We start from the raw sequence: 23,416 nt of genomic DNA, 5'->3' as shown, positions 1-23,416 counted from the left end.
GTATGGGCCCATTGATTGTTTCGATCCTACGACGCAAGCACCTCCAGCGAGTGCTGTACAGACTGAGCTAGATCCCGCTTCGTTTCAGATGAGGTTCAAACATGCCGTTATGTGTCAGACTAGAATAAGTTTTTAAAATGTGTTTGTTTAACACTAGAGCACATTGATTTATTTCTCATCGGCTATTGGGTGTCAAACAGACCAGCATATGAATAAAAGAGGCTAGGCCTACAGTTAGCATGAAATATTTTCTAATTCATGTGTATATATACAATGTTTATAAAAATCACTAGCCATGGGATCAGTGATTTTTAAAATGTACTAGCCATGATTAAAAATTCACTAGCCTTACTTTTAAGTAAATACAATTTTACTACTACTAATAATAATCAGATAAAGAGGAAGATAGAGCTTAAAAACCCTTACATTTGGGGAGAGGATATTCATATTTACTAAATAAGCTTAAATACAGCATTTGACAACGTCTTTGTATTTCACTAGCCGTCGGGCATGGCGATAGTAGTTATCTACTAGCCCGACATTGAATATCACTAGCGATGGGAATGGGGCTACCATAATCTACAAGCCTTGGTAGAAGAACTGATGTTCAACGAGATAAAACCATGAGTACATGGTCAAAAATAAAGTATTGCCCCTAAACACTCGATTAGTGACTACTGCACTTTATTGTGAAATATACTCCCCCCCAAAATATATTGAACAAACAATAGGAAATTGGCTTGAGCAAGAAGGAGTTTGCACACCCCTCCCCCCCCCCCGAAACGTATCCCTCCTCCTGCATACGCGCCTCAGGACGGACAGAAAGACATTGGATTTGCCTAAATTGGCAATCTAGCAAGTAAATTTTAAAATGACGTGTAAATCAACGGTTAAAATTCTTTGAAGACTTAGCCAAACAACCTTGAATAACCTTGAATGTAGGCCTTCATTGTAAACATGATAAAAACGATATATGTGGCCGTGACCAAGACACTGGTCTATATTGGGCCTTGCTACTTTGAGGTTCTAGGCCTGAATAATGACATCATGTCGCATGTTCATGCCATTTTCCAAACGTCTGTTAACTTACAATTGCGCCTTAAAGGAGACACCAAAATGTCCTTGTTGGTCTGACGTCATTGGTAGAAGAATAGAAAAAATTCAAAAAGTCAGCGCTGTTTCCTTATATAACCAGTGTTGACAGTTCGATGCTAAACATAGCATCATTTGATGACAGCAGTTCCTGTCTGGAGAAACTGTTTGCGCCATTCCATGCCATCATTATGGCTTCAGCAGAGATATTTATGGAATTCGGAATAGCTATTTCCAGTGTTTCAATACAGTTATTAAATTTATTTCTCCAATAAGAAACACGACCAATCTATTTTGGTGAGTGTTGTTGATGATGTGATTCCATTAGTAGGGATATATTTAACCATCTTTCTTTCTTCTTTTTTTCCCCCTTTTTCTTTTTTTGTTAACATATCGATTCTTATTAAAAAGGTTTGAGGGAAAATACATCGGGCAATGACTTGTACGTATTTACACAAAGTTGGCAAAGGATAAGCAGATATACAAAGTTAAAAGTTAAAGTTAGTTTTGTTTTACGACACCACTAGAGCACATTAATTTATTAATAATCAGCTATTGGGAGTCAAACATTTGGTACGTCTGACATATAGTCTTAGAGAGAAAACCAGCTGTACTTTTCCATTAGTAGCAAGGAATCTTTTATATGCACCATCCCACAGACAGAATAGCACATTCCACGGCCTTTGATATACTAGTCATGGTGCGCTGGCTGTAATGAGAAATAGCTAAAATGTGTCCACTGGCGGGAGTCGATCCTAGACCGATCGCGCATCAAGAGAGCGCTTTATAACTAACCTCAAGCAGATATACGTGCAAGTTGCAAGTGTATGGAAATATATGGGTTGAAATATTGCCAGTTTAAGCTAATTGATGATGGAAGGGCAGACAACCAGTTAATCAAGCGATTAAATGCAGATGACCGTGGGTGGACAAGGCAACAATAGAAACGGTACTAATGACGCTGCTGCTCCTCTTCCATATATCACAATGAAGGCTCAAGCACGCTTTCATGTGCACACTGATGTAGACAGACAGACAGACAGATAGTTTATCGATTAAAGTCTCACCTCAATACAACAGAATACAATTTAGCATACACATAAAGCAATGAATGAATGTTTAACGACACCCCAGCACGAAAAATACATCGGCTATTGGGTGTCAAACTATGGTAATGGAAACATATAAGGTGATGATCAACATCAATAGAAAAATTCAAGATATAAATAAAAACAGTGTAAAGAACTGCAAAAATACAAATACAAATATCACAGACAGATACTGACTTTTATTCTAAACTTCAATTTGTGCTGTATTGGCCATTCTACACATAAAGCAATATAAATTATAACATTGTAATGGGCCACTCTATACTGAGTTATGAGAGACTATTCGCTAAAAGTATTTAAAAGACAAATAAAGTAAACAATGGCAGCACAAATAAAACAATAAAATATATACATTTAAAATATTATTATATAAATTATCTCATAGTATATAATAGAGATTACCTAGGGCAGATATAAAATTATTTATATTTAGGGGCGAGACGTAGCCCAGTGGTAAAGCGCTCGCTTGATGTGCGGTCGACTTGGGATCGATCCCCGTCAGTGGGCCCATTGGGCTATTTCTCGCTCCAGCCAGTGCACCACGACTGGTACATCAAAGGCCGTGTATGTGCTATCCTATCTATGGGATGGTGCATATGAAAGATCCCTTGCTGCTAATCGAAAAGAGTAGCCCATGAAGTGACGACAGCGAGTTTCTTGTCTCAATATCTGTGTGATTCTTAACCATATGTCCGACGCCATATAACCGTAGATAAAATGTGTTGAGTGCGTCGTTAAATAAAATGTTTCCTGCCTTCCGTATAAAATTATTGTGAATGGGTTAGTGTGAGAGGAATCCTCTGCATTATTGTCCGTTAGATTTTTTTTTATAGAAGTTAAGGTTTGTTTTGTTTAATCCAAGAATCTTCAAGATTTGGCAGGATGATTGGAACCATAAAACATATCAATGGTATGCGCGTATTATTTGATTAAAAATAATGTATAAATTGGGCCCGTGTAGCATTTAATTTGCACTCCCCAAGAATATGCACTCCCCAGTCATTATTATACGTATAATTTGCACTCACCTAGTTACTATTATACGTATAATACACTCTCCCGTTGAATTATTTGCATTCCTTCAGTTACAATTACACATACAATATGCACTCACTGGTACTATGTTTGAATACTGAATACATTAATTGTCTCTTACAAAACATTTGGGTTGATAATAACGTAAGTGTTATCCATTGAATACAATCCACATTCATTATTAGTCTCATATCGGTCCAACCGGAGTGGACTATAGGTTTCATCTCCGTCCTTGTGTCTGTCCGTCTGTCCCACATCTAGTTTTCCGGATGTTTTTGAGATATTGAGCTGAAATTTTGTATATAACTTTATCATATACCATTACAGATCACGTTTGACTTATATGACGATATACCATTTTGACCGAATTATGTCCCTTGAACTTCGGGAATACGGAAAAAAAAATTCCCCCAATGCCTCAAGATATTGAAATGAAATTTTGCGTATAGTTTATAGTGTACCTTTACAGATGAAGTTTGATTTTCATAACAGATATATGACCCTTGAATTTAGGAATTTAGGAGACAAAAAAGTTAGTTTTTCGTACTTTGGTTTTGCAATGCCTCAAGATAGTGAGCTGAAATTTTGTATAGAGCTTTATTATATACCATTACAGATCAAGTTTGACTGTCATGACGATTTGGGGACGGAAGTAGCCAAGTGGTAAAGCGCTCGCTTGATGCGCTATTTCTTGCTTCAGCCAGTGCACCACGACTGGTACATCAATGTCACTGGAATGGTGAATATAAACGATCCCTTGCTACTCCACATTCATTACTATTCGTTATTATAATATGCACTCCACATTCATTAGTATACATGTACATAATTATAATGTATTCATACACGTCACATTCATAACAATACATATAATATACACAACACATGATTTACACACTTTTCTTTATTATACATATAACTTACACTCTGCATTCATTAATATAAATGTATTCTGCATTCAACAATTATGATTATATATATGATCTACACTGCACATTCATTATTAGTATTTACTACACATATAAAACGGAATGTGTTGTCTAGATTATATGAATAATAATGAACTGGGAGTGCATATTATGTGTATAACAATGAATGTGGGGTGTTGATTATAAGTATAATAATGAATGAGGAATGCAGATTATATGTGTGGTAACGAATGAGGATTATAGATTATATGTATAGTAATGAGTGGGGAGTGCAGGTAGTGTTTATAGTATTGAAAGAAAGAAAAACGAAAGAAAGAATTGTTTTATTTAACGATGCACACAACACATTTTATTTACGGTTATATGATGTCAGACATATGGTTTAGGACCACACAGATATTGAGAGAGGAAACCCGCTGTCACCACTTCATGGGCTATTCTTTTTGATTAGCATCAAGGGATATTTTATATGCATCATCCCACAGACAGGGTAGTACATACCACGGCCTTTGATATACCAGTCGTAGTACACTGACTGGAACGAGAAATAGCCCAATTGGCCCACCGACGGGGATCGATCCCAGACCGACCGCGTATCGAGCGAGCGCTTTACCACTGGGCTACGTCCCGCCCCTTTATAGTATTGAATACGTAGTGTAGTTTATATGTATAATAATGAATGGGAAGTGCAGATTATATACATATTAATGAATGGGGAGTGTAGATTATATGTATAATAATTAATGTGGATTACTAATTTTATATATATATATATATATATTTAGTAATGGATGAGGATTGTAAATTTTACGTATAATATTGAATGGAGAAGGTAGATTATATGTATAGTAATAAATAAGGAGTGCAGATTATATGTATATGTAAAAACACAAAGTGTCTTTTGGCAAGATTGTCAATTGATAGTAATAAATGGTTAGTGTAGATTATATGTGTAATAATGAATGTGAAGTGCAGATTATATGCATATCAAAGAATGGGAAGTGTACAGTACATGTATATGTATAATAATGAACAGGAAGCGCAGATTATGTGTATAATAAAGAATGTTGAGGGTAGGTTATATGTATAATAATCCTAGAGTGCTTTACTACTGGGCTATGTTACGCCGCTTGTGCTTCCAGATAATCACGAAGGTATACGTTATAAATGTAACTTTTGTATATGTACATGGTTAGTATCGTGGTATTTGTATAGTATTGCTCCATACGCTGATATCCACATATGTTACTAACATGCACCAAAATTAAGTTACCTTTATTTGATCATCATTCTTCTGTTCTGTTAGGTATAATAATTTTTCATTTTTAACCACACATGGTGAGTTATTATTTTTATTCTGCAAATTTACAAGGACGGATCCAGGAACGTTTTGGCCTCTTTGGGTCCGCCCCTATTCACATACCCAATACCCTCGTTTAGATTCGCCAGTGAGATTTTTACCAACTTTTACAAAGTGCATTGGCCATACAAACATCAAAAACAGTAAATATATGTGTATATATATATATATATATATATAAATAATTATGTCAGTCCTTAAACATTATTATAGCCTACGTCTAATGGGGAAGTGGATATTACTTAGAGGAAATACATATTATACATTAATATAGACTAGGGGAGTGTATATTACATGTATAATATGCACTGGGGAGTGCTTATTCTACGTATAATCTTGACTGGGGAGTTCAAATTCAGGGGAGTGCAAATTATATATGACACCTGATCGAATCCTTCCTAATGATAGGAAGACTGGTATTCAGTCACATTACGTAAACAAGTTTCACTAGCATAAAATATATTTTAAATACCGTTTGAAAATGTTCAGTGCAATTTCTACAAATAAATGTCCTGCATTGGTGTAGGAAAAACGGGGGGTGGGGGCATGTGCAGCAGCGATGGTTTATCTATAATAATAATAATAATAATAATAATAATAATAATAATAATATATATACACACATGTATATATGTGTGTGTGTGTGTGTGTGTGTGTGTGTGTGTGCGTGCGTGCGGTGTGGTGTGTGTGGTGTGTGTGTGTGTGTGTGTGTGCCCCCTTTTTTAGCACCTTCCTACGCCCGTGTTCTGCATTTGTTTAAAAGACACATAAAACGCCATTTTTTTGTTACGTTATAATATTAGAAATAATTTCAAATCTTATATTCTAGCCCAGTGTTTACCTTTTACAGTTAAAATTTTACTTAATCTACCCAAAAAAAAAAAAAAAAAATTGTTTTAAAAAAAATACGGTAGACGTATTTTAAAATTATTAATTGGACATAATATGAGGTCCAAATTAATGGGTATATGAGGTGATTTTAACTTCTACATATTTAACAGTTTAAATCCTTATTTAGTTTTAATCTTTTAGCTTTTTAAAAATTCTGAGGTGGGTTTTTTTTGTGGGTTGTAGATTTTGTTTTATTATTTTTTTGTATATTGTTATTTTTAATTTTGATTATTTTTATGATAGGGGGTGGATGGTATATCAGTGGTTTTATAGATGACTCTACTTTTGGAAACGATCTCTGGTAGAGAACCTCGCTTTATAATTCGTTTCCAACCTTCTGTCCGTCTGTCTGTCTGTCCGTCTGTCCCACATATAGTTTTCCGGACTTCCAAGGGTTTTCAAGAACCTGTATGAATGTTTTCACGAAATAAGTCACTCGAGACGGGCTCTTCTCTCTGGTTGTTGAACTCATGTTTAATTATTTAAAAGAAAAAGAAGAAAAAATTATATTATATTATTAAAATAGAGGAGGGGTCCCTAGTCAACTTGAGAACGAGACAGGGCATGTGGATCATTAGGTCGTGGGGTAAAGAAAGAAATGTTTTATTCAACGACGCACTCAACACATTTTTATTTACGGTTATATGGCGTCAGACATATGATTAAGGACTACACAGATTTTGAGAGGAAACCCGCTGTCGCCACTTCATGGGCTACTGTTTCCGATTAGCAGCAAGCGATCTTTTATTTGCGCTTCCCACAGGCAGCATAGCACAAACCATGGCCTTTGTTGAACCAGTTATGGATCACTGGTCGGTGCAAATGGTGTACACCTACCCACTGAGCCTTGCGGAGCACTCACTCAGGGTTTGGAGTCGGTATCTGGATTAAAAATCCCATGCCTCGACTGGGATCCGAACCCAGTACCTACCAGCATGTTGACCGATGACCTAACCACGACGCCACCGAGGCCGGTAGAGATGTCTTGGGGTACTACATAGTGCCATATTGCAGAGACAGGAAAACCTATGGGTCTTCAGGGGAGATTCAATCATACACACTAAAGACATTTTTAACAAAACTAAAATAAATAAAAAAAAAAAAATAGAAAGAAAGACCAGGGCAGAACGTAGCCCAGTGGTAAAGCGCTCGCGTGATGCGCGGTCGACTTGGGATCGATCCCCGTCGGTGGGCCCATTTGGCTATTTGTTGTTCCAGTCAGTGCACCACGACAGGTATACCAAAGGCCGTGATATGTGTTATCCTGTCTCTTGGATGGTGCATATGAAAGATCCCTTGCTACAAATAAAAAAATGTAGCCGGTTTCCTCGCTAAGACTACATATGTTGCCATTATCGAAGTTTTGACATACAATAGCCGATGATTAATAAATTAATGTGCTCTAGTGGTGGCGTTAAACAAAACAAACTTTATTTTCAAATATACACACCGAGACTAGACCTTTATAAAGACATTTTAAAGGTTTTTTATTAAAAAAGAAAAGAAAAGAAGAAAAAAAAGAAGAAAAGAAAAAAAAAAGAAAAAAAAGAAAGAAAAAAGTACTTTAGAGCCTATCTAAAATATATGTATTTTTAATTATTATTAAAAAAAATTAATCATCCACCAACACCTGCGCTTTCTTCTGTGCGTGCTATATTTACCTACTTTTTACTTCTATACATATATCCCTCTTGAGACCAAATTGTCAAGGGCAGTACAGTCGATACCACTTGAGTGGCACGTAACGATCAAGAAACATATTGTTTTAACATCTTCAACCACGGGTATCGACCGCCTGGGAGTGTTCTCCTAGGCAACTGCATCCCATTCACAAGTTCTGCTTTATTTATGTTGTACGTGTATATATATGGGTCAATACTAGTGGTACCGAAAACCCCCGATGTAGGCTACTGCTAAATCGATAGTATCCCGTCATCTGTCAAACTTATAACTGCTTCTCTAAATGTTTACAGAATAATGTTTCAAACGTCTCATAGTATTTTGTATTCAACTGTCATTAAGCTTCAAACATAATTAAATAAAATACAGTTTTCTTCCAGCAGGGTATGAGTGCTCCGCGAGCAGCACTGACATAATCCAATGAACAACAGTTATGTCGAATTCTATATTTAGACCCCGACTACATCCTCAGAGAAAAGGGAAATTATTTTTAGTTCTGCAGAACCGTACTCGCGATTGGTCAAAATGTGATCACATGACCTGTGTAATGGCGATGTTGGTGTAACAAGGTTGGGTATGAAGATACTTACAGGCGAATTTTGACGTATCAGTTTCAGTACATCGAGTTTGCAGTGTCTGATAGGTAAATATTTTATTGCAGTTGTCATGTAGTTTTATATCTGGATTTGTCAACTCTGACAAATGTATGAATTCGCTAATATGTTTGTTGACCCACAATAACCAATGCCGTAAAACTGTCAAATGCAGTTCATTTACCATAGCGTAACTTGTCCAGGAAATGCGTTTGCAGATCTTATTGTTTTATATCATATGTCATTATTTGCACGACATCGGTTTATATGAAGACTTTCATGTGCTGGCGTTTAAAAGAAGAAAGAATTATTGTAACTGAAGTAAAGAAAATTATAAGTTTTTTCAGTCCACGGGGTGTATCATGTTTTATGAGGGACTGGGTACCCTCCAAGTTCCAACCCATTCCGTTTTCGCAATGTTGGCTGTATTACTCGTATAATATAATTATGATGATTTGGGTATGATTTTATGGAATTGAATGCAGCCACAGTATTGGGGGAGGGGAGGCCACTCCCAGAAAAAAAAAGGTAAACTTAGGGTTAAGAAAATCATACAGTAATGATAAGTCATTAATTTTGTCAAAAGGTTAACTTAAAAAAACAAATCAACAAGAAATTTTTGTTATGGCGCCATACCCGTTTTAATCTCTGGCAGAAATCCTAATACATTTGTTACTTTCAGAATTAGGGACTGTTCAAATATTATGTAATGTCACAATTAGACCCCCCTTGACCCCCCCCCCCCCCCCCGTAACACTTCATAATGCTAAATCATATATCTCCAAAATATTATTTAATACTTGGTGCCCCCCTACCCCCCACCTTAAATGAACAGTGTGACAATGTATAAATTTATATTAATGCAATTGAAGTTTTAGCCATCTACATTAACTTTTCTGTCCAGGAGCTGGTTGAAAATTAAAGGAGAACATCTGTGCGCAGGGGTTCTAGAATTTAAAAAAAATTCACTTGCCCAATTTTAACTGTTGATAATATTTTTTAAAAAAACCCAGTTAATTAAAATAATTAACTTTTTAACTTTTGAATATTAAGATCATGTTAAATCAATTTGTCAATTTACACAACATGCTCATTGGGCATATTTTATGGTATGTTTAGAAAAAATTTCATCAGTTTAGAATAAAGTTAGCTATTGATATTTAAAAAAAAAGTTTCTACTAAAACCACCTATTACAACAATTAGCAACATTAAAAACAAAATAATAATATTTTATCACTTATAAACGAGTATATATTTATTTACCCCCCCCCCGAAAGAAAAAAAGAAACAGAAATAAGAACCTTTATTGGCATAAATTGTATATGTATTACAGTTTATAGCATTCAAACCTCCACCCTACCCCACCCCACCCACCACATACCAAATTAATAAAAAAGAAAATGGTGGCAATGTGATAAACTTTTTGTTAATTAAATATTGCATGTGACAACCAATAACAAAAAAAGTGACTTGTAGATGTTTCTTTTGTTTTCGTACGATCATAGCATTTTAAAATTATTATTATTTTTATTATTATATATTTTTTTGACCACTTGCTATCGTGATCGCACACAGTAACTTTTACTGGCACAAATGCAAAAACCACTGGCCTCGGGGCCCCGGACATCGGGCCACCATATTCTAGAACCTCTGCGTGTGACAACCCACCTTTCCAACAAAAAAAAAGCTTGGTTACTGTATATCCAAGGCTTCTAGATTGTGGTAGCCCCACTCCCATGGCTAGTGATTTTCAATGTTGGGCTAGTAATATTTACCGATACCGAGGTAAATCGCCCCAAAAATACCAATAACGATACCGAACCTGAAATTTCAGTACCGCCTAGCTCCAGTGTAAAGGTTCATATAAACTGGATGCAGCTAAAAAAAATTAATGTGTTAGTTTCAATGAGATCATCTAGACTGGATGCATGCAATGTGTATATCTGCAAAACGCATTCAGCCAGTCGCAGTGAAATGATCGAATATTGTGTATATATATCTGCAAAACGCATTCAGCCAGTCGCAGTGAAATGATCGAATATCGTGTATATATATATGCAAAACGCATTCAGCCAGTCCCAGTGAAATGATCGAATATCGTGTATATATATATGCAAAACGCATTCAGCCAGTCGCAGTGAAATGATCGAATATCGTGTATATATATATGCAAAACGCATTCAGCCAGTCGCAGTGAAATGATCGAATATCGTGTATATATATATGCAAAACGCATTCAGCCAGTCGCAGTGAAATGATCGAATATCGTGTATATATATATGCAAAACGCATTCAGCCAGTCGCAGTGAAATGATCGAATATCGTGTATATATATATGCAAAACGCATTCAGCCAGTCGCAGTGAAATGATCGAATATCGTGTATATATATCTGCAAAACGCATTCAGCCAGTCGCAGTGAAATGATCGAATATCGTGTATATATATCTGCAAAACGCATTCAGCCAGTCGCAGTGAAATGATCGAATATCGTGTATATATATCTGCAAAACGCATTCAGCCAGTCGCAGTGAAATGATCGAATATCGTGTATATATATCTGCAAAACGCATTCAGCCAGTCGCAGTGAAATGATCGAATATCGTGTATATATATCTGCAAAACGCATTCAGCCAGTCGCAGTGAAATGATCGAATATCGTGTATATATATATGCAAAACGCATTCAGCCAGTCGCAGTGAAATGATCGAATATCGTGTATATATATCTGCAAAACGCATTCAGCCAGTCGCAGTGAAATGATCGAATATCGTGTATATATATCTGCAAAACGCATTCAGCCAGTCGCAGTGAAATGATCGAATATCGTGTATATATATCTGCAAAACGCATTCAGCCAGTCGCAGTGAAATGATCGAATATCGTGTATATATATATGCAAAACGCATTCAGCCAGTCGCAGTGAAATGATCGAATATCGTGTATATATATATGCAAAACGCATTCAGCCAGTCGCAGTGAAATGATCGAATATCGTGTATATATATATGCAAAACGCATTCAGCCAGTCGCAGTGAAATGATCGAATATCGTGTATATATATCTGCAAAACGCATTCAGCCAGTCGCAGTGAAATGATCGAATATCGTGTATATATATCTGCAAAACGCATTCAGCCAGTCGCAGTGAAATGATCGAATATCGTGTATATATATATGCAAAACGCATTCAGCCAGTCGCAGTGAAATGATCGAATATCGTGTATATATATCTGCAAAACGCATTCAGCCAGTCGCAGTGAAATGATCGAATATCGTGTATATATATCTGCAAAACGCATTCAGCCAGTCGCAGTGAAATGATCGAATATCGTGTATATATATCTGCAAAACGCATTCAGCCAGTCGCAGTGAAATGATCGAATATCGTGTATATATATATATATGCAAAACGCATTCAGCCAGTCGCAGTGAAATGATCGAATATCGTGTATATATATATGCAAAACGCATTCAGCCAGTCGCAGTGAAATGATCGAATATCGTGTATATATATATGCAAAACGCATTCAGCCAGTCGCAGTGAAATGATCGAATATCGTGTATATATATCTGCAAAACGCATTCAGCCAGTCGCAGTGAAATGATCGAATATCGTGTATATATATCTGCAAAACGCATTCAGCCAGTCGCAGTGAAATGATCGAATATCGTGTATATATATATGCAAAACGCATTCAGCCAGTCGCAGTGAAATGATCGAATATCGTGTATATATATCTGCAAAACGCATTCAGCCAGTCGCAGTGAAATGATCGAATATCGTGTATATATATCTGCAAAACACATTCAGCCAGTCGCAGTGAAATGATCGAATATCGTGTATATATATATGCAAAACACATTCAGCCAGTCGCAGTGAAATGATCGAATATCGTGTATATATATCTGCAAAACGCATTCAGCCAGTCGCAGTGAAATGATCGAATATCGTGTATATATATATGCAAAACGCATTCAGCCAGTCGCAGTGAAATGATCGAATATCGTGTATATATATCTGCAAAACGCATTCAGCCAGTCGCAGTGAAATGATCGAATATCGTGTATATATATATGCAAAACACATTCAGCCAGTCGCAGTGAAATGATCGAATATCGTGTATATATATATGCAAAACGCATTCAGCCAGTCGCAGTGAAATGATCGAATATCGTGTATATATATATGCAAAACGCATTCAGCCAGTCGCAGTGAAATGATCGAATATCGTGTATATATATATGCAAAACGCATTCAGCCAGTCGCAGTGAAATGATCGAATATCGTGTATATATATATGCAAAACGCATTCAGCCAGTCGCAGTGAAATGATCGAATATCGCGTGTATATATATATGCAAAACGCATTCAGCCAGTCGCAGTGAAATGATCGAATATCGTGTATATATATATGCAAAACGCATTCAGCCAGTCGCAGTGAAATGATCGAATATCGTGTATATATATTAGCCTAGTATATGCAAAACGCATTCAGCCAGTCGCAGTGAAATGATCGAATATCGTGTATATATATATGCAAAACACATTCAGCCAGTCGCAGTGAAATGATCGAATATCGTGTATATATATATGCAAAACACATTCAGCCAGTCGCAGTGAAATGATCGAATATCGTGTATATATATATGCAAAACGCATTCAGCCAGTCGCAGTGAAATGATCGAATATCGTGTATATATATCTGCAAAACGCATTCAGCCAGTCGCAGTGAAATGATCGAATATCCTGTATATATATCTGCAAAACGCATTCAGCCAGTCGCAGTGAAATGATCGAATATCGTGTATATATATCTGCAAAACGCATTCAGCCAGTCGCAGTGAAATGATCGAATATCGTGTATATATATATGCAAAACACATTCAGCCAGTCGCAGTGAAATGATCGAATATCGTGTATATATATATGCAAAACACATTCAGCCAGTCGCAGTGAAATGATCGAATATCGTGTATATATATATGCAAAACACATTCAGCCAGTCGCAGTGAAATGATCGAATATCGTGTATATATATATGCAAAACGCATTCAGCCAGTCGCAGTGAAATGATCGAATATCGTGTATATATATATGAAAAACGCATTCAGCCAGTCGCAGTGAAATGATCGAATATCGTGTATATATATATGCAAAACGCATTCAGCCAGTCGCAGTGAAATGATCGAATATCGTGTATATATATATGCCCAATACCAGGGCTTCTAGAAGGTTTATAAAATCCACTAGCCCTACTTTACTTTTAAGATAATACAATTTTACTAAATAATAGTAATAATATTAATAGTAATTGGATATGTTACATAAAGAGGGAGATGGTGCTTAAAAACACTAACATTGAGGAGTTTGGGTGGGGTAGGGTAGGGGCAGGATATTCATATAAACCCCCCCCCCCCCAACTTAACTGCAATATTTGACCAAAAATATTTCACTAGCTGTCGGGCATGGCAACAGTAGTTATTTACTTGCCCAACATTGAATATCACTAGCCATGGGAGTGGGGCTATTTACTTGCCCAACATTGAATATCACTAGCCATGGGAGTGGGGCTATCATAATCTAGAAGCCTTGTCTGGCATGGCAATAGCAGTTATTTACTAGCCCAACATTGAATATCACTAGCCATGGGAGTGGGGCTATCATAATCTAGAAGCCCTGTCTGGCATGGCAATAGTAGTTATTTACTAGCCCAACATTGAATATCACTAGCCATGGGAGTGGGGCTATCATAATCTAGAAGCCCTGTCTGGCATGGCAATAGTAGTTATTTACTAGCCCAACATTGAATATCACTAGCCATGGGAGTGGGACTATCATAATCTAGAAGCCCTGTCTGGCATGGCAATAGTAGTTATTTACTAGCCCAACATTGAATATCACTAGCCATGGGAGTGGGGCTATCATAATCTAGAAGCCCTGCCAAAACGCAAACCGCAGAAACATCAGATGCAGCAGTCAAACCGCATGCTCGTGCCACATCCAGTCTGTTATTATAAGCTTTTCCTTAACTCTGTTTAGTTCACCCCCACCCCATAACTTTGGCCTACACATCCCCACCCCCTAGAGCAGGGCTAGCTCTTCCACTCGCCAAATTTGCCAATTGTGAATTTTAGGAAAAATTGGCAAATTTTATTTTAATTTGGCCAACAAATTTCATGTAATAATTGGTATTTTGTTGGAAAATAATTGTGATTTAGCATTTGTTAAGATAATTTGGCGAAACGTTTTGCTCATCCAGAGCTAGGCCTGCTAGAGGACTACGTAATATTTGAATGGCCAGTGGAAAACACCAATCTCGTGACTATGATTGGTTAAGCGACATTCTCATTATGCGATTAGCTGTACCGACTTGTCGCATGTGATTTGTCATAGTGACTCAATCGTTTATGTGGAAAGACGTTACGTCATAAGATTTTATGACATCAAACAAAGCTCATCAGTTTAAAAATATTTTGCGGGAAATGTAATTGCCTACAAATTTCCACTGTAATAAAGAAAACATGAATGTAGATAATTTACTGATGGCATTATGTAACAACACAATTATTGACCACATCTGGACAATAATAGGTTTTATGGACAATTGAAATCTGGACATTTTGACATGTTTATAAGCAAATGAAAAAAAACGGAAGTGACAAAACTAAACAGTTGTACTTTAATGTGATTTGATTGGCTGGGAGCTTACAATTTGTCGTGAGAAATAGAACATATTCTAATCGGTACGATTCCCACACGACTAGTCGTATAAGACTAAAGCCGTTCCAATTTAGTTGTTCTCACAGTATGATTTTATCGCATGCGACAAGTCGGTACGACTGATCGCATAATGAGAACGCCTCTTTTTACTCTCTCTCTTTTCAAGGCTTTAAACTGACAGACAGCAATAGGCCTACTGTCAGGGTGAGACTTTGCCTAGTGGTAAAGTGCTCAGCTTATGATGTCTTGGATCAATCCCTGTCAGTTGACCCATTGGGACATTTCTCGATCTAGCCAGTGCACCATGACTGGTATATATCAGACTTTTCACCTCACCTTGACTGTAAAGGGGTGAGAATGTTCTGTGGAATTTCTTGTATTTTGTATCCCACTTTTTAGATAGATGATAGCAAGAGAACATGTCAAAGCACATGAAATGCTGTGTCCAGTTCCAAAACTATTTCAAACTCATAACCATATAGTAGGGGCACTTATGGTTAGTTTGGGACGGGATTTAACTCAGTTGGTTGAGCGCTTGCGTGATGTGCTTTTGTCGCAGGATCAAATCACTTCGGTGAATCCGTTCAACTTATTGGGTTTCTTTCTCATGCTTTCCTGTCTGTGGGAAAGTGCATATATAAAAGATCCCTTTCTGCATTTGGAAAATGTAGCAGGTTTCCTCTGTTGACTACGAGTCAGAATTACCAAATGTTTGACATCCAATAGCCGATGATTAATTAATCAATGTGCTCTAGTGGCATCGTTAAACAAAACAAACTTCTTCTTTTATGTTTAGTTTGTTTTTATTGCTTACCCTCAAATTATTTTCTGTATACAAACTGACTGGTACAAGAACTAGAAGCAATTTAAGTTACCTGTGTTTTTAAGTCTATTCAGTCTTACCAGGGCTGGACGTAGCCCAGTGGTAAAGATCTCACTTGATGTGCGGTCGGTTTAGGATCAATCCCTGTCATTGGGGCCATTTGGGCTATTTCTCGTTCCAGCCAGTGCACCACGGCTGGTATATGTAAGGCAGTGGTATGTGCTATCCTGTCTGTGAGATGGTGCATATAAAAGAACCCTTGCTGCTAATTGAAAAGATTAGCCGATGAAGTGTTGACAGTGGGTTTCCTCTCAATATTTCTGTGGTCCTTATAAGGACTCCTTAGCCATATGTCTGATGCTATAAAACTGTAAATAAAATATGTTGAGTGCGTCATTAAATAAAAAATTTCCTTCCTTCCTTCCAATCTTACCAATATTGATTTTGAAATTAAAGTCAGACCGTTAATCATCGTTTTTGTTTATTCGTTTATTATGGCTGCAACAATAAATTGCATGCAGAAACAGGCTGCTGAGAATTTAAAATTTGCATAATCCATTTCTGGGTTAGGCAGAAATAAATTCAGGTAACCCATTTCCATTTTGCATAAACTGTTATTTCCATGGGTATAAATGGTGTCCTAAATTTGATACGTAAACAAAATATAGATTATGCGAAATTAAATTTGGGTAAGCGATACACAAATGAAACAATCATTTACTCTATTTTCAGAGGCCTGCTGCCTCTTTTGAAATTTTTATTTTCATGCTTATATCCAATTAAGGTTCAGGCATGCTGTCCTGGACACACACCTCGACACACTATCCAAACTGTACAGGACAGAGGGTTAGTGGTTAGTGGTGTTGGTGGTTAGTCCGAGAGAAATCGGTGTAGTGGTCTTACACCTATCTTTCCATTGAGGTGTTAAACTTGTTTTGATAGAGAGCCAGTATCGGGAATCGAACCCAGTACCTACCAGCCTTATAAGTGCAGTGGCTTAACCAGTATATCACCGAGGCCGGTTCAGACGCCTGTGTATCTATGTGTGTGTGTGTGTGTGTGTGTGTGTGTGTGTGTGTGTGTGTATGTATGTATGTATGTATATATGCAAAGCTATCAAGCTTAGTCTTTCCAGAATTTAGCATGTTTTATTCATGAGAAGTCGAATACAACCGCAGTCTTAATAAACTTGTTTGATTCTGCTATCAGAAGTTCATACATTCTTTGAATTATTTGCACACAAAGAGAGAATTGAGTTGGATAAATTTTGTTATCACATTTTAGAACATGGTAAACATTAAAAAAAAAAAACCAACCCAAAATAATATTTATTAATGGTTGTATAAATTGGGGATTGACCAACATGAGTGGGATCTAGTTCAGATTGTAGTTAGAGTGCACCTGAAGTGCTTTGGTTAATGGGATCGAATCCCCTTGGTGGAGCCATTTCTATGATTGGTTTTTTCCCCCCCTGTCCTATCCAGTGCCCCATGACTAGTATATCAAAAACCATGGTATGTGCTGTCCTGCCTTTGAAAAAGTACATATAAAAGATATCATGCTGCTAACAGTCGGTTGAGATCGCCCCTTTACAGGGTTTCTGCCACAGGGTAAAACAGGTATGGTGCCACACCCAGATTTTTGTTGCAGATTTTATTTTTAAGTTAGCCTTTTGACAAAATTAATAAGTCTTATCATTACAATTTTCTTTCTAGGAAAGGCTCCCCAATACCCCCTTTGTTGATTGTAGTTGCATTCAATTCCACAGTGCCATACCCAAAAATTTCTTTCTGGCAGAAACACTGCCTGAGGTGCTTGCATCACATGTTGAACCACATCGGTGGATCCATTTAACTGGTTGGGTTTGTTTTTGTGCACCAATAACTGGTCAAAAGCCGATGATGAATTAATCAGTGTGCACCAGTGGTGTCTTTAAACAAAAAACAAAATTCAAACTGGCTATATGGTGGCTAAGACCACGTGCACACCACAACCTCGTGGAAACTGCATTTAATCACTTCATGGTGCGGGATTTAGCTCCGTCAGTAGACACTTGCCCCAGGTGGTTGTATCGTAGGATCGAACCACAGTGGACCCATTCTCTCACTCCCCCCCCCCCCCCCCCCACACATTCAACTAGAGCCCTGGTACATCAAAGGCCACGATGTGTACTGTCCTGTCTGTGAGTGAAATGCATTTACAAGATCCCTTGCAGTTAGTGGAAGAATGTAGCGGGTTTCGTCTTAACTTCTAATTTTTTTAATCATTTATTCCTTTCCAGGTAATGTATTCAGACTTCTGGGAAAATGTTAAAAAAAAAAAAAGGTCCCAGAAAATGAACCAACATAGTGCTTAAAAGTCTTGGAAAATTAAAATGTTTGAAGTGTATGAATCCTGTACACCTCAAATGGCTTTTTTTAAAAATACCTTTTTTTTGTAACCATGTGACATCTTGACGTATGAAAATAAAATAATACGGTGTTTTTTTGTGTGTCCTGTATCGGTGATGACCACCAAACTCTTGTCAGTGTTTGTTTGTGCAACAATCAAGTGCACAAACATAAAGCACATATTTTTGTCTAGCAAAGCAATAAAAGCAAAAGGAGAAAACACATTTTCCATGCAGCAGCCTTTCTGCACAGCTCTGGTATGAACAATTATATGTATATTTGAAAGAACAGAGAGTGCAATTTACCTGGCAGCTATCCCTCGGTGAAATTCTGCAGAAAGTGCTTTTGGTATGAACAGGCCCGAACACTTGGTCTAAAGTGGGGAAAAATAAAGCCCACCGTTACTGAATAGCAGCACATACAGGACAGCACATACCATGACGGTGACCTTTTGATATGTCAGTCATTGGGCATTGTATTGAGGGAAGTGTCAGCTGGTGGAGCACTCTCGCCTGAGTTAGTTTGTTTTGTTTAACGACACCACTAGAGCACATTGATTTATTAATCATCGGCTGTTGGATGTCAAAAATTTGGTAATTTGACATATAGTCTTAGAGAGGAAACCCACTACATTTTTCCATTAGTAGCAAGGGATCTTTTATATGCACCATCCTACAGACATGATAGCACATACCATGGCCTTTGATATACCAGTCGTGGTGCACTGGCTGGAATGAGAAATAGCCTAACGGGCCCACTGATGGGGATTGATCCTAGACCGACCGCACATCAAGCGAGCGCTGTACCACTGGGCTACGTCCCACACCCTACATCTCTACCAATAATATACAAATAACAGAAAAAATGTGAGCGCTATAAATAACGTACAGATATGCAAGGAATCTGTTTCTACATGTGTCTTGTTAGGCACGATTTGTCTTACATTCAAAAGAGACCTTGCATCTATTGAACATCTTTGCTCTAGTGGTGTTGTTAGACAAAACTAGACTTCTGTCTGGTGTCCATTACCAGGAATTAGCGCTACATTAAGCATCTATTAGCAGCAGAAGTCGTGGAAAGCATTTGAGTACAGGGAAGTACACCTTGGCTGCACCTGTTGATGGAAGTTAAAATAATTACGTAACAAGGCGGACAGCTTGGAAGACAGAATTATACTGTGTATAATGATAGCTGAGAGTGATTAATGGGAAAGATGAGCGAAAGTGACTCGGTCATAGGGCTACATGTATATTTATTACTGACATTTCGAAAAATAAATTAACGAAATGCTCGTTTGTACTTATGACACAAACCAGTTACTCTGTGGTAATCGTATGCATCCAAGCACTTGCAAAATATTTGAAATAACTGTCTGATTAACCTTTTATGATGTTTATCAAAATGTTTCAAAAGAATGTTGAGAAAAAAAAAGAAGATGAATGCTACTCTGGTTATTATCAGCTTTAAGGTCGTCGTGACCTTGCACTAAAACAGCTGTTCAAGCAAAGCTGTGGATTGGGTAGGAAAGTTGAAAGTTTGTTTTGTTTAACAACACCACTAGAGCACCTTGATTTATTAATGATCCACTATTGATTGTCAAACATTTGGTCATTTTGACTAATATTCTTCCGATGAAAGCCACTACATTAACAAAAAAAGATATTTTTTATGCACTTTCGCAGACAGGACAGCATATATCACAGCTATTGATATACCTGCTGGTGAACTCGTGCTTGGGGCAGGGGAAATAAAACAAGTAATAGAATGGGTCCACTGAGGTGATTCGATCCTATAACACAACCACCTCAGGCGAACACTCTACCGACCGAGCTAGATGTTGCCCCCTAGAATTACGTAATCTTGAATACATGTACGAGCCTCCAACATACATTGGGATGGGACGTAGGTCTGTGGTCAACTGCTCAACTGATGCACGGTCAGTCTGGGATTGATCCCTATCGGCTACATCTTGCTCCAGCCAGTGCACCTCAGCTGGTATATCAAAGCCCATGGTATGTGCTATCCTGTTTGTTGGATGGTGTATATAAAAGATACCTTGCTAATAATGGAAAAAAGTTAGCTTCTGTTTTTTTCTTTAAGAATATATGTCAGAATTACCTATTGTTTGTAATTTCCACCTTATTTTGTCATTACATCTATCCATTATTTCGTTTATTTTTCTGATATATCAGTCGTGGTGTACTGGCTAAAACAAAAAATAGCCCAATGGGGATCGAGTAGATGTTTAAAAGTCTCAGAAAAAACACTTCAGTGTGACATACCGTATATCTTCGCCTGTAAGTCGATCTCGGCTATAAGTCGAGTCCCTAATTTCAAGCCCTGAAAACGTATTTTTTTATTGACCCATTTATAAGTCGACCCATGAAAAACTACTTATAAATATTGAAATATTTCTTATTTTCAGCACATGAGAACAATAATATTTGAACAAAAGAAAATTATTTTACAAACTTCGGTTTTCACGTTTTGTACATCGCAATATAATCAGACTATTCCAATCAAACTATCATTATTACATAGCATCAAAACGAAATATTCCCTTAGTAGAGAGTGAAAGCTGTTTGACTGTTACTGTATAGTACTGTACAGATGGTTTTGTGCACAGACAACAACTTTATTTATAAACACTGACAACAGATCACTACGATAAAAATGAAAGTATCACGTTTTGCCGCCATATTAATACATGTAAGGAGGATAACTCTGGAAAGTACACTGGTTTTTGTACCAAATGATGTGTGTCCCTATTGCTCTAGATAGTGAACTGCAGAGATCAGTCTATTTTAAGGGAAAGCTCAGTAATATTCATGAAGTTAATCACCGCCAAAACATTGTTTGAACAACCATTAATGCCAGTGACCAGATTTCAAAATAAACTCAGGCAACAGGTAGTTAGTATTGTTTACATTTTTACTATTAGTGATGACTGTTAATTTAACTAAGTGGACTGTTGTCTTGGCATGTGAGTGAGATCGTATGCCTTTTCGCATAACCAAAACCGTTCTAATGCCAAAAAAAATAGGTTATAAAAAATAAATGTGTCAAATTAACATATTTGAGTATAAATACATGGCATACTTCAACAATAAAACTTGTAAAATAATCCCCAAAACTAATATTTTTTGGTGAATTTTTTTTACCCTCTTATAAGTCGACCCCCCAAGTTATAAAATATTTTTGGGTGTGAAAAAATTCGACTTATAGGCGAAGATATACGGTACACAAATGTCTTAAAAAAAAAAAAAAAAAAAATCTTCACAGGTCATAACTGCTAGTCCTATTTCCAAAAAAAAAAAAATTCAAGCTGATTAATGGAAATTATATTCCTGTCAGACCTTCAACTTGTACCCTATATGTATTCTGTTTTCACAATCTTACGTATTATGTCTTAATGTCCTCGGCTATAAAACAAGATACCACTCTTAAATCTGATTGGTATTACTTAGTTAGCTTTTATACAGTTATTTGAGATGCATGTTGAACTGTTGATAGTTCTAGTTGATATATTATATACATGTAAGCAGTTTATCCACCTTTGTACCTAGTGGGTTTTTTATTACTGTTAGTTTAAATTACTTGATGATGTCTGTCCATTCTTGTGTGTGTCTTTTATTCTTATGCTTAATTGCCAAAATTGAGATGTTCAGGGGTCAAATTTTAAATTTGGATGGGGGTGGGGGGGTGGGGGCACTGACAAGTCTTGCCTTGAGTTTAACAACAGAATGCCAAGGTAAACTTTTCTTCAAAAGGTGGTACGAAGGCAACTTACTTTCTACCAAATTTTCTGTATAAAAATTATTTTTCCCTAGTGCCTTATGCTCTAGCTGATGCCTGCTATCATATTACCCATGATAATTTTATTATTTTGTTACATGGGAAAGGCATGGTGGGGAAACTGGGTTGGGCACGACAACTTGTTTCTTGCCATCGCTGGGCTCGAACTTAACGACGGCACTGGCTCCAATTGCCGTCGTTGAGATATAAATTGCCGTAGGTAGAGAGTAAAACCGATGGCAGTTATTTGCCATCAGTAAATCTCCTCAACAATGGCAAAATATACATTATCTGCCAATATTTAACATTGCACAATTAAAAATATGTCTTCATACAGCAAAATAACCTTTTAATCATGTTTATTTGCTGCAAATGTCACTTAGAAACCATTGCTGTCGGTGGGCTGTTTCACCCATGACAATTCTTTTAAAAATTTGCTGTTGGTGACAAATTCTTAATTTCGAGACCTGCATCAATAAAGTCCAATTTTCGGGGCGTAACAGCAAGTAAGGAGGGTAACCATGGCACCTGCCATCATTGCCATGGTAGAATTTGAACTTTGGATGTTGGCACTGATAAAGTCAGTTAGCATGACACATTTGTTACTGATTTGAAAACCACTTCACTAGATTAACAGGAGTAATTTATAATTTAGTTTGTTTATTGATTTTGGTAATTTCACTGGAGGTGTTACCTAAATAAATCGATTATCTTATTGAAAAATTGAAGATCCAGAGTTCATCCATTCATCCATCCATCCATCTTCCCATCTGTCCATCCATCCATCCCATCCCATCCCATCTCATCCATAATACTACAATATCAATACAAGTATATGCATATATTAGTTATATTTTGTAGTTATGATTTTAAAGCAAGCTGAATATAAATGAAGTATGTAGTGACTGATAGTTTAGAAGGAAATGTCTTATTTAACGATGCACTCAACACATTTTATTTATGGTTATATGGCATCGGACATATGGTTAAGGACCA

The 23,416-nt window shown here is 36.9% G+C and overlaps 1 protein-coding gene across 3 annotated transcripts in view; it reads left to right on the top strand.

The window, feature by feature from the left end:
- Nucleotides 1-8,647: 8,647 nt before the first annotated feature.
- The window catches only part of LOC121382255 (histone deacetylase 4-like), a 202,953-nt gene continuing 188,184 nt past the window's right edge, over nucleotides 8,648-23,416 (top strand). For all 3 annotated transcript variants that reach the window (XM_041511791.1, XM_041511790.1, XM_041511788.1), the window contains exon 1: nucleotides 8,648-8,739. The gene's annotated coding sequence lies outside the window, so the exon portion shown is untranslated. The remainder of the gene's footprint in view (nucleotides 8,740-23,416) is intronic.

Source organism: Gigantopelta aegis, chromosome 9 (genome assembly GCF_016097555.1).
Source record: "Gigantopelta aegis isolate Gae_Host chromosome 9, Gae_host_genome, whole genome shotgun sequence".
Classification (NCBI taxonomy): Eukaryota; Metazoa; Mollusca; class Gastropoda; order Neomphalida; family Peltospiridae; genus Gigantopelta; species Gigantopelta aegis.
This window is presented reverse-complemented; position numbering and strand designations above follow the sequence as displayed.